This window comes from Miniopterus natalensis, chromosome 2, assembly GCF_054644295.1.
Source record: "Miniopterus natalensis isolate mMinNat1 chromosome 2, mMinNat1.hap1, whole genome shotgun sequence".
Taxonomy (NCBI): Eukaryota; Metazoa; Chordata; class Mammalia; order Chiroptera; family Miniopteridae; genus Miniopterus; species Miniopterus natalensis.
The window spans coordinates 77,562,472-77,575,563 of NC_142082.1; the positions used below are offsets into that span (position 1 = coordinate 77,562,472).

A 13,092-nucleotide genomic window follows, 5' to 3' on the forward strand; every position below is an offset into this window, starting at 1 on the left:
ATTATAACCCAAGCACTGAGAATGCAAATACCTAGCATAGTGCCAGGCTCAGAGCAGGTGCCTGATAAATTTTTGTTGAATGAATGAATGGATAAATAACTATGATTCTCTTGGTTTCTTACACTAATAGAAAGTCTCACACTGTTTCTTTGTGATAGAGCTTAGAACACCTAGAAGAAAATGAATCATTAACAAAGCTCTAAGATGTTTCTCTGAAGGACCAAGACTTCAAGGGAGGTTTGGGAAAGAACTGAATGGGAGTCATTCCCAGTCTACTTCTCCAAAGTGTTCCCTAAATGCCAATTCTGACACATCATATTTTTCAAAGAGAGCCACAAAAATAACTCCCAGCCCACATACTCTTTTAAAAATGTGATTTTGACATTTTTCCTATTCCCTCCCTTTGAATCTGGACAAGCTTACAACTTTAGCAGAAATGACATTGTGTCTTACAAGGTCCTTTGAAGAAAGCATTAAACTAACAATTCTACAAGGTACAAAACTCATATTAACTTGAGAAGCTAATTTAATTTTGTGGCTGTGAATTCAGCAAAGTCACATGACTTTTCTGCAGAGAGCAGAATGAGCGAATATAAGAACAAATCTAGCTCTAGGGTTCAGCCATCTAAAATCCTTTACAGGCACTAGTAGCTGAAACTGAAAACTAAATGATAAAAGTTTATTTTTTAGACATTTCTGAATTTTTTTTAAAGTCACACTCATTAAGAAAGTCACTAAGTAGTATTTTTTAATTGGAAAACAATTCATGATGCTTATGAGGTAAATAAAAGTAAATACTACAATAATGAAACTAACCTATTTGAAAATATGGCTGTATCAGAAGGGAATTTTTATTTCTGTATCGTACATGTGACAGAATTGCAAAAAGTAGAAATATTAGTTGCTCTGAGGCACTAGACAAAGTAAAGGAGTGGTTTTTGATAGTCTGTATATTCACGTATATGAACTAAATCAGAGTGAACCAAGGTTAAGGTCAGTTGGTGGTTTTTAGTAGCTAAAACACACTTCTGTTTTTAAATTATGGATATGGGAAAAGGGCTTTTAATACTTAAGTGTTTGCATGTGGCATACATTGTATGTTTTGACCTCTCAGATAACCTTTTTTTCATCAATAGATGAAAAGTTGAATTATTTCAATAATTGGAATTTTAATTTTGAGAGGTCTTACAATGGAACCTAAAACCCAGTGTTTTGAGGGGACTCTTGCTATTATATCTGTTTGGTCCTTAGTACAATTAAAATTTGGACAGATTATTCTAGTTAAGCCATAAGTGTCAACATGTAAACTTGTTTTGATTAAAGAATTTTTCTATCAAACAAACAAACAAATTAATAGGAAACAAGGTTACATCATAAAAGGCAATACACCTTCCACCTGGTTCTCTTTGAATGCTTGCTCTTAGAACCTAGCTATCATTTTAGGAGAATGCCCATGTAGCCACATGTAGGTGTTCTGGCCAATAGTCTCAGCTGTGATGACAGATGAAAGCCAGTGTCAGCCACCAGACATGTGAGTGAGGATGCCTTCTAGATGATTCGAGTCCTCCAGTTGCCAAGTAAACATAGCTTTTGCATCTTCCTAGTTGAGGACCCTGTCATATAGCAGAGATAAGCCATCTCCAGATCTCCCTTACCCAAATTCCTGACCCTTAAAATCTATGAGAATAAAATAGTTTTTCGAGGCCATTAGGTTTTGGGGGTTTGTTAGCAGCAACAGTAACCAGAACAGCAATATTCTTTGTTGTTAGTTATAAAATGATTTTTATCCTCTCAATATCAGTTGGACAGGTGGCAGTATTGACACAACTGTGAAAATTTGCAAACAAGAATTCTGTTGAGAGAAACAAAAAACTCTTTCACTTGCATATAAAGATAAAATGCTGTAGTGAGCTAGGACTAGCTCATACTGGCTTAAGATGTACAATAGCTAATGCGCATCTTTTCCCAATCAGCCATGGTCGAAGTATTTACATGGAAAACACTACAAATCAGAGCTGTTTTTCTCCTCCAGAGAATTGGCCTATTAGCATATCACTGAAAATGTGTGGCTTCACTTCTTGATAACATTTCTTCCCTATTGCAAAAAAAGAAAAACTCTTACTTTATTAACAGTTTTCCCTCCATGGCTCCTTTAAGGATTGTCTGTGATGTTCCAAAAGCTGCTCATGAGCCTAAGACTTTCAGGTTGGCTCCCACTACTCTAATATCCTCTGAAAGGATTTCCACAAAGGCTATTCCATCCCTGCAGTGCCCCTGACACACAGTTGCGGCAGAGATGGAGCAAGTCCAGAAGTCTGGAAGGGGCTTAATGTCCCCATGATTCCCTAAAAAAAAGGGGGTGTTCCTTCCTTCACTTAATGTGTATCCATAGAAATCTCTCCTGCTGGCTACAGTTGAATCACTATAAGCCTGGGCAGCTGCTGCAATTTCAGATGGTGAGGCATGGTAGGCATCCTCTGTGGTGGCTGAGGACCACACATGTGACAGACATGAACAGAAGGATGAGTCAGGTCCATGAATGAGCCTTTAATAAAGACTTGTGGAATTGTACCATGAGTCAATTCTCCCAGTGTGTAAGTGGTACTTTCTGGTGCCATTTTAATAAATTATATCTCAGCTATAGAGTTTGCATAGCCATTAAATATCTTTGTTATTAAACAAGAAACTGGGCCCTACCAGTGTGGCTCATCGGTTGAGCACTGACCTATGATCCAGGAGACTGAAGTTCAATTCCAGGTCAGTGCACATGCCTGGGTTGTGGGCTCCCTCCCCAGTAGGGGGCTTGCAGGAGGCAGCCTATCAATGACTCTCTCATCATTGATGTTTCTATCTCTCTCTCTCTTCCTCTCCTTTCCTCTCTCTGAAATTAATAAAGATATATTTTAAAAACAAAAAAACAGGAAACTGGGCAGCAAGGGATGAAGTATCAAGCCCTATGTTGGACCAACACAGTAGGAATACTGGAAGTGAAATGGGGTTCTGCATTCATCTAAACTAGTGCCTAAGGAAGAAGTACTTTAAATCCGTGTTATACACTCTCATATGCTCATATCATCAATCCTGCTTCAAAAAGCTGATTCTACAAATATATTTATACAATGAAAAATTAACAAAAAAGTATTATAAAAATGTTCATCGAGCCATGCTTTGGGTTCATCAATAGGTCACTATTTTAAAATACTGCACAGCATTCCATGCAATATTAAAAAGAAAGTTTTTTTAAAAAGAAGGCAAGTTTGTATGTACTCATATAGAAACAGCTCTAAATTAGGTGAAGTGAAAAAAAATCAAGATAATGCAGCTCATACATAATATTTCAATTTGGTTAAAAATAATAGATTCACCTATGTGAGTATATGAATGGAAGATATCTAGAAGGAAGCAGAAAAATGTTGGAGGAAGTTAGGAGGAAAGGACAAGAAGTTTGGTGTGGAAAAGAGCCTAACTTTTCATTGTATATAGTTTTGTTCTATTTGAAACATTTTACCATAAGTGCATGCATATATATATATATATATGTATTTGATATTGGTTTCAATTGTAGAGCATAGTGGTTCTACAATTATATAATTTACAAAGTGATCTCTCTGAAAATTCTGGTACTCACCTAGCACCATACATAGTTATTAAAATATTAAAATATTATTGGCTGTATTCCCTATACTTTACCTTACATCCTTATTACTATTTTGCAACTTCTTACTTTCTTGATTTTTTTCATCCATTTCCTACATCCCCACCCACCTGGCAACCCTCAGTTTGTTCTCTGTATCTATAATTCTGTTTCTGTTTTGTTTGCCTGTTTATTTTCTTCTTTAAATTCTACCTATAAGTGAAATCATATGGTATTATTTGTCTTTCTCTGACTTCTTTCACTTAGCATAATATCCTCCAGGCTCAATGATGCTCTTGAAAATGGTAAGATTTTATTCATTTTTATGGCCAAGTAATATTTCACTGTATTATGTACCACATCTTCTTTTTTTAAAAATTTATCTTTATTGTTGAAAGTATTATAGATGTCCCCTATTTCCTCCCAGACACACCCTCCACCCCACCCCCACCACCCCCAGGCCTTCACCACACTGTTTGTTATGCATATATGCATAGAAGTTCTTTAGTTAATCTCTTCCCAACCACCCACCCACCCCCACATTCCCTTAAAGGTTTGTCAGTCTGTTTCATGCTTCTGTGCCTCTGTATCTATTTTGTTCACCAGTTTATTTTGTTCATTAGATTCTACATATGAGTGAGATCATGTGATACTTGTCTTTCTTTGACTGACTTATTTCGCTTAGCATAATACTCTCTAGGTACCTCCATACTGTCCCAAAGTGTAGAAGAGCCTTCTTTTTTACAGCTGCGTAGTATTCCATGGTGTGAATGTACCACAGCTTTTTTATCCACTCATCTACTGATGATCACTTGGGCTGTTTCCAAGATCTTAGCTATTGTAAATTATAGTGCTATGAACATAGGGGTGCATATGTTCTTTCTGATTGGTGTTTCGGGTTTCTTAAGATATATTCCCAGAAGTGGGATCAGTGGGTCAAATGGCAGTTCCATATTTATTTTTTTGAGGAACCTCTATACTGTTTTCCTTAGTGGCTGCACCAGTCTGCATTCCCACCAGCAGTGTACTAAGGTTCCCTTTTCTCCACATCCTAGCCAAGTATTGTCATTTGTTAATTTGTTGATGGTGGTAGCCATTCTCACGAATGTGAGCTGATACCTCATTGTGGTTTTAATTTGCATCTCTCTGATGATTAGTGACTTTGAGTATTTTTTAATATGTCTCTTGGCCATTTGTATGTGCTCTTTGGAGAAGTGTCTATTTAGGTCCTTTGCCCATTTTTTAATTGGATTGTTTGTCTTCCTTTTGTTAAGTTGTATGAGTTTCTTATATATTTTAGAAATTAACTCTTTATCAGATGTATCATTGGCAAATATGTTTTCCCATACAGTGGGGTCCCTTTTCATTTTTATGATGATTTCTTTAAAAGCTGTGCAAAAGCTTTTTATTTTGATGTAGTCCAATTTGTTTGACTTCTCCTTTGTTTCCCTTGCACTAGGAGATGTATCTGCAAACATATTGTTCCAAGAGATGTCTGAAATTTTGCTGCCTATGGTTTCTTCTAGGATTTTTATGGTTTCATGACTTACATTTAAGTCTTTTATCAATTTTGAGTTCATTCTTATGTATGGTGTAAGTTGGTGGTTTAGTTTCATTTTTTTGCATGTACCTGTCCAATTTTCCCAACACCATTTTTTGAAGAGACTGTCTTTACTCCATTGTATGCTCTTGCCTCTTTTTTCAAATATTAATTGAGTGTAATGGCTTGGGTCAATTTCTGGGTTCTCTGCTCTGTTCCACTGATCTATATGCCTATTCTTATGCCAGTATCAGGCTGTTTTGATTACAGTTCCTTTGTAGTATAATTTGATATCTGGTATTGTGATCCCTCCAACTTTGTTCTTCTTTCTCAAGATTGCTGTGGTTATTTGGAGTATTTTTTGTTTCCATATAATTTTTGGAGTTTTTGTTCTAGATCTCTGAAATATGCTGTTGGTATTTTAATATGGATTGCATTGATTCTATAGATTGCTTTGGGTAGTATGGACATTTTAATGATGTTAATTCTTCCAGTCCATAAACACAGTATATTCTTCTGCTTGTTTATGTCTTTTTCTATCTTTTTTTCACCATCCTGTAGTTTTCTGAGTACAGATCTTTTCCCTCCTTGGTTAATTTTATTCCTAAGTATCTTAATTTTTTTGTTGCAATGTAAATGGGATTGTTCTTTTAGTTTCTCTTTCTGAGAATTTATTACTGGTGTATAAAAATGCCATCTGTTTCAGGTTGTTAATCTTGTGTCCTGCTACATTGCTGAATTCATTTATTAAATCTAGTAGATTTTTGGTGGAGTCTAAGGTTTTCTGTGTACAATATCATGTCATCTGTGAATAATGACAAGTTTATTCCTCCTTTCCAATTTGGATGCCTTTTATGTTTTCTTCTGGTCTGATTGCTGTGGCTAGGACTTCCAATACTATGTTGAGTGAGAGTGGTGAAAGAGGACATTCCTGCCTTGTTCCTGTTTTTAGGGGACATGGTTTTAGTGTACTGTATCTTTTTGAACCAGTCATCTATTGATGGGCACTTGGGTTGCTTCCATATCTTGGCTATTGTGAACAATGCTACACTGAACATGGGGTGCATATATTCTTTCTGATCAGTGTTTTGGGTTTCTCCAGATATATGCCCTGAAGTGGAATGGGTGGGTCATAAAGTAGTTTCATTTTTAATTTTTTTAGGAACATCAACACTGTTTTCCATAATGGCTGCACTAATTTGCAATTCCACCAACAGTCCAAGAGGATTCCCTTTTCTCTACGTCCTCACCAACATTTGTTGTTTGTTGATTTATTGATGATTGCCATTCTGACAGGTGTGAGGTGATATCTCTCATTGTGGTTGTAATTAGCATTCCTCTGATGATTAGTGACATTGAGCATCTTTTCATATGTCTGTTGGTCATCTATATGTCCTCTTTGGAGAAGTGTCTATTCAGGTCCTCTGCCAATTTTTTAATTAAATTGTTTGAGTTTTTTGGTGTTGAGTTGTATGAGTTATTTATAAATTTTGGTTCTTAACCCCTTATCATAATGTATCATTGGCAAATATATTCTCCCAATTATTACATTGTCATTTTGTTGATGGTTTCTTTTGCTATGCAAAACCTTTTTAGTTTGATGTAGCCCATTTGTTTATTTTATTTTTATCTTAATTTTGTTTTTCTTGCTTGAGGAGACATATACAAAAAATATTACCAAAAGCAGTATCAGAGAGTTTACTGTCTATGTTTTCTTCTAGGAGTTTTATGGTTTTGAGTCTTACATTTAAATTTTTAATCCATTTTGAGTTCATTCTTGTATACGGTGTAAGAAGGTGATCTAGTTTCTTTTTTTTGGGGGGGGGGGCATATCTGCCCAATTTTTCCAACACTATTTATTGAATAAACTGTTTTTAGCCCATTTGACCTAAAAACAGTTTAGGTCTTGCCTATTTGACCATAAAAGGTGTGGGATTATTTGTAGGCTCTTTATTCTGTTTCATTGCTCTATGTGTCTGTTCTTATGTCAGTTTCATGCTGTTTCGATTACTAAAACCTTGTAGTATAGTTTAATATCAGGTATCATGACACCTTCAACTATGTTCTTGTTTCTCAAATTCCTGTGGCTGTTTGGGGTCTTTTGTGGCTCCATATAAATTTTAGAATTATTTGTTCTAGGTCTGTTAAAAATGCCATTGGTATTTTAATAGGGGTTGCATTCAACCTACAGATTGCTTTGCATAGTATGGACATCTTAACCATGTTAATTATTCCTATCCACAATGATGGTAAACACTTCCATTTATTTGTATCTTCTTCAGGTTTTTTCTTCAGTGTCTTATAATTTTCCCAGTACAGGTCTTTTACCTCCTCAGTTAAATTTATTTTTAGGTATTCTATTTTTTTTATGCAATTGTAAATAGGATTGTTTTCTTAGTTTCTCTCTCTGATAGTTCATTATTAGTATATAAAAATGCAACTAATTTCTGTATCTTAATTTTGTACCCTGCTACTTGATTGAATTCATTTATCAGTCCTGGCAGTGTTTTGGTAAAAATTTTAGAGTCCTCTATATCATATCATCTGCAAATAATGACAGTTTTACTTCTTTCTTTTTTTAAAATATGGATGCCTTTTATTTCTTTTTCTAGTCTGATTTCCGTGGCTAGGACTTACAATACTATGTTGAATAAAATGGTGAAAGTGGACAACTTTGTCTTGTTCCTGATCTTAAGGATAATGCTTTTAGCTTTTCCCTGTTGAGTATGGTGTTAGCTGGGGGTTTGTCATATATGGACTTTATTATATTGTGGTATGTTCCCTCTAATCCAATTTTGCCAAAGTTTTTATCATGAATGACTGCTGAATTTTGTCAAATGCATTTTTGCATTTATTGATATGATCACATAATTTTTATCATGCCTTTTTTATGAGATTAAATTTCATGTACAACTAGTAATTGTACATTTTCCAGCAAATGTGTTCTGCATGAGACAATAGCTTATGATACATTTGTGATACATGCAGGTGGGAATGGAATGGGAAGTTATCGGTCACACCAAGGAAGAGATAGAGCCTTTCAAAAGACTATGTCCCTGCAGATCCAAGGTGGATGTGAGGGAAGTAAAGACATTAAACCAAACCTGTCTTGCAAATGGCCCCAAGAGAGGCAGTTGTCATTCTCATTTGCAGGCACAAGCCTGTGAGGCAGGGCCTTCTCTTTGGAGTGGAGCAGGTATGCGTCTAGTTCACCTCCCGAAGAAGTCCATGCTATCTCAATAGCTTCTTGTGTCTTTCAATTCCTTGTTTCTTCTCAGAGCAGCTGAATCAAGGTGTTAGATCTTGGTGGCCAATTGTATATTCATCTCTTTTAACCTTAACCATTGCTATTCTGAACATTTCTTAATCAAGATAATTATCCCATTGATGATCCAGGCCACCTACCATAGCTAGAGCAGAATAAGCAGGCCAAGAGCTTCAAACTCATGCTCCCAAATAGGAAGGGAACAGGAGGACAGTGTTGAGGAGGAATGAAACCACAACAATGGTGGAGCCTAGGATTTCAAACTTGTGATGGAACTACTCCAAATGAAAAACAAATATTTTAAAGAAAACCTCCATCATAAAGAAGGTCAAGATGACAATGCTCTTGTAATGGAATACCGTGGGGACATAGTTATTCTTATCAGGCTGGATGATCTTCAGGTCCAGAATGAGCTCAGGCAGCACCAGGCGGGCATCCAGAATGATCAGGTAAATTATGATGATCTGAAAACTTTGAGAGCTGAAGAGCTTCCTCAATGTGGTCCTGAAGTCTAGGGGACCCATGGGTGTGGAGACAGGGGCCACAGATGGGTCAGCAGTTATGCCTTCCTTGCCAAAGCCATTATTGGTGGCAGCAGCTTCTCCTGTTCTTTATTCTCTCATTTCTTGTAGTTGATGTTCCAGGCATGGTAGCCATCCCCAACAATGGTGAAATGCCTTAGGAACTTGCTCATCCTCTCAGCAGGAGCCACCTTGGCCCTGTGGGTGATTGTATTTTCATCCCAAGTAACTATTTTCTTGTCATCTCCAGATCTTGGGGTAAGTTCTGGCTCTGCTCCTTTATGATGCAAGGCAAGTGTCTTGGCTTCTTTGAATCTTATTTTTTTCATCTGTTGCTGCTGTCTGGCATGTTTGTTTGTTTTTAAATTAAATCACAGAAACTTTCATTGGGAACAAACAAGCTGCAGCAGAGTGACATTCAGTGCACACTGCCCAATGGCAAGGTGGAAGGTACAGGTGGGTGCCAAGAGCCCACCCAAGGCCAGGGCTGATAATTGTTAGGGCCTATTTGCTGAGTCTTGGGTTCTTTGGGCTGGAGTGTGTAGGCCTGGGTCTGATTCCAAACAAAGTACAAAATAAAATCTGTGTTCCAGCTGTCTCTGCCTGTGTCAGTTAGTTTGGGTAGGGCAGTGGCTCTTCCCACCAGACCCTGTGTCATCTGTCCAGTCCAACCACAATGTGGACAGCAGAGCCTGTGGCGTGAGTGACCATCCATAGACTCGAACCAAAGGTCTAGGTGGGAGGTGGTGGAGCAGTGGGTCTAGCTAGCAGACTTGTGTATATTGAACCAACCTTGCATCCTAGAAATAAATCCCACTTAATCATGGCATATTATCTTTTTAATGTATTGCTGAATTTGGTTTGCTATTTTGTTGAGGATTTTTGCATCTCTGTGCATCAGGAATATTGGCCTATAACTTATTTTTTTGTAATGTCTTTGCCTGGTTTTTGGAATAAGAGTAATGCTGGCCTCCTAAAATGATCTTGGGAGTCTTCCCTCCTATTGAATTTTTTGGGATAGTTTGAGAAGAAGAGGTATTAATTCTTCTTTAAATGTTTGGTAAAATTCACCTGCAAAGCCATTCATCCATCTGGGACTTTTGTTTGTTGGGAGTTTTTTTTATTACTGATTCAATTTTGTTGGTAGTTATCAGTCTTTTCAGATTTTCTGTTTCTTCTTGATTCAGTCTTGGAAGATTGTGTGTATCTAGGACTTATCCATTTCTTCCAGATTATCCAATCTGTCAGCATATAGTTGTTCATAGTATTTCTTAAAATTCTTTGTATTTATGTGCTGTCAGCTGTCACTTCTTTTTTATTTCTGATTTTATTTATAGTGTTTTCTCTCTTTTTTTTCTTTGTGAGTCTGGTTAAGGGTTTATCAATCTTGTTTCTCTTTTCAAAGAAGAAGCTCTTGGTTTTATTGATCTTTTGTATTTTTTTTAGACTCTATTTCACTTATTTTGGCTCTGATTTTATGATTTCCTTCCTTCTACACACTTTGAGCTTTGTTTGTTGTTCTTTTTCTATTTCCTTCTTGTAATTGCTTTCTGGTTTCAGACCACTGTGGTTGGAGAAGATGTTTGATATGATTTTAGTCTTCTTAAATTTATTGAGACTTGTTTTTCTGGAAAACAGGTAGTCTCTTCTGGAAAATGTTCAATGTGCACATGAAAAGAATGTATGTTCTGCTGCTTTGGGTTGAAATGTTCTAATAGTATCAATTATATTCATCTGATCTAGTGTGTCACTTAAGACCACTGTTTTCTTCTTGATTTTCTATCTGGGAGATCTATTCATTGATGTCAATAAGGTGTTAGAGTCTCCTACTATGACTGTATTGCTCTAGTCTCTCTCTTTATGTCCATCAATATTTGCTTTATATACAGGGTAGGGCAAAAGTAGACTTACAGTTGTGAGTATGCCAAACACAGAGTTTATTCTTATGTTATTATTTATTAATTATTGTATTATTTTCCATATGAGCAACTGTAAACTTACTTTTGTCCCACCCTGTATTTAGGTGCTGCTATGTTGGGTGCACAAATGTTTACAAGAGTTATATGATCTTTTGGATTGATCCCTTTATCATTATGTAATGTTCTTCTTTGTCTCATATAGCCTTGGTTTTAAAGTCTATTTTTTTCTTATATAAATATTGTTATCTTAACATTTTTTTAAAGTTTGCATTTGCATAAAAAGTCTTTTTCTATTCTTTTACTTTCAGTCTGTGTGTCTTAATCTGAACTGGGTCTCTTGTGGACAGCATATATATGAGTCTTGTTTTCTTAACCATTCAGCTACTCTGTCTTTTGATTGGGACATTTAAGCCATTTACACTTAAAGTGATTATTAATAGGTAAGTAGTTATTGTTACATATTTATTATTCGTATTCATGTTCCTTTTTTCCCCTCTTCTTCTTAAAGAAGTCTCTTTAACATTTCTTGTAATATTGGTTTGGTGGTCTTGAACTCCTTTGCTTTCTCTTGTCTGGAAAGCTCTTTCTTTATTTTTCCTTTAATTTTAAATAATAGCTTTGCTGAGTAGAGTAGTCTTGGTTGTAGGTCCTTGCTTTCCATCACTTAGAATATTTCATACCAATCCTTTCTTGCCTGAAATGTTTCTGTTTAAAAAAATCAGCTGACAATCATATGGGTGCTCCTTTTTAAGTAACTAATTGCTTTTCTCTTGTTGCTTTTAAGGTTCTCTCTTTGTCTTTAACCTTTGGCATTTTAGTTATGATGTGTATTGGTGTGGGCCTCTTTGGGTTCATCTTGTTTGGGACTCTCTGCACTTCCTGGACTGTCTATTTTCTTCACCAGGTTAGGGAAATTTTCAGTCATTATTTCTTCAAATATTTTCTCAACCCCTTGTTCTCTCTCTTCTTCTTTGTACCCTTGTGATTTGAATGTTATTATGCTTAGTGTTGTCCCAGGGGTCCCTTAAACTATCCTCAGCTTTTAAAATTCTTTTCAGTTTTTGCTGTTCTAAATGGGTGATTTCTGCTACCTTCTCTTCTAAATTACTGATTCGATCCTATGCTTCATCTGATCTGCTGTTGATTCCATCTAATGTGTTCTTCATTTCAATTATTGTATTCTTTATTTCTGACTGGTTCATTTTTATGGCTTCTATGTCCTTTTTTATGCTTACTATCTCTTTGTTGATGTTCTCACTAAGTTCCTCGAGCATCCTTATAATGTTTTGAACCCTGTCTGGTAGCTTGCTTAACTTTATTTCATTTAGGTCTTTTGCTGGGAATTTCTTTTGTTCTTTCATTTGGGACTTTTTTTGTTACCCCATTTTTACTGTTTCTTTGTGTTTTTTCTATATATTATGTAGATATGCTACATTTACTAGTCTTGGCAGGTTGGCTTTATGTAGCATGTGTCCTGTGGGGTCCAGTTGCATAGTCTTCCTTATCACCTGACCACCTGACCTGGTGCTCCAGGCGTGTCTCTTGTGTGGATTGCAGTTGAGCTTTGATTGCTATTGGCACATTAGGGGGTGGGACATACTGGCTATAAGACTTGGCCACATCTATAGGGTATGAGCTGCTGTCCTGGGGCTGACCCCATGGAGTGGTATTTGCACCAACAGTCTCTGGTGCCTGGTGCCTGTGGAAACCTCCCTTTTGGTTTGTTGCTTGTGGAGCTAATTGGCTGGTGTTCTATTATGGTCTGAACCCAGTCACCAGGTTTGTTGGTTCTGGGGCCTCTTGGGAGGGACTCTGCTGCAAGTCAATATCATATGCTTGCTGTGACTTTCCCAGAGCTATCTGTTAGGAGCTACAAAATGATTCACAGTTGGTAACTGCCTGTGTTGGGCCTGGATGCTCATGGCCTGGATACTTATGGGAGGGGCCAAGCTGAGAACTGTGGCCAGCTTCCACCAGTACTGGGCTTGGGGCTGATCAGCAAAAGACCTAAGGTTCTTGGACACCTGCTGCCACCTGCAGGCTGCCTATAAGACTCAGCCACATAAAAAGCCTCAGGTCAAATCCAAGTTGTGTGAGGCAGGGTCTCAGGCAGTTGTTAGGTGGAGTTAATGGAGTTCACCATGCTAATGAAGAATCTGGTTTGGCTGAGTGTGGGGAAGGCTCAACACAGGAACAATGGCAGCCATCACCCT

At 36.9% G+C, this 13,092-nt stretch overlaps 1 pseudogene; it reads right to left on the bottom strand.

Annotated features, from left to right (window-relative positions):
- Window positions 1-8,378: 8,378 nt before the first annotated feature.
- On the bottom strand, window positions 8,379-9,133 carry LOC107537739 (voltage-gated hydrogen channel 1 pseudogene; annotated as a pseudogene).
- Between the last annotated feature and the right edge of the window lie 3,959 nt (window positions 9,134-13,092).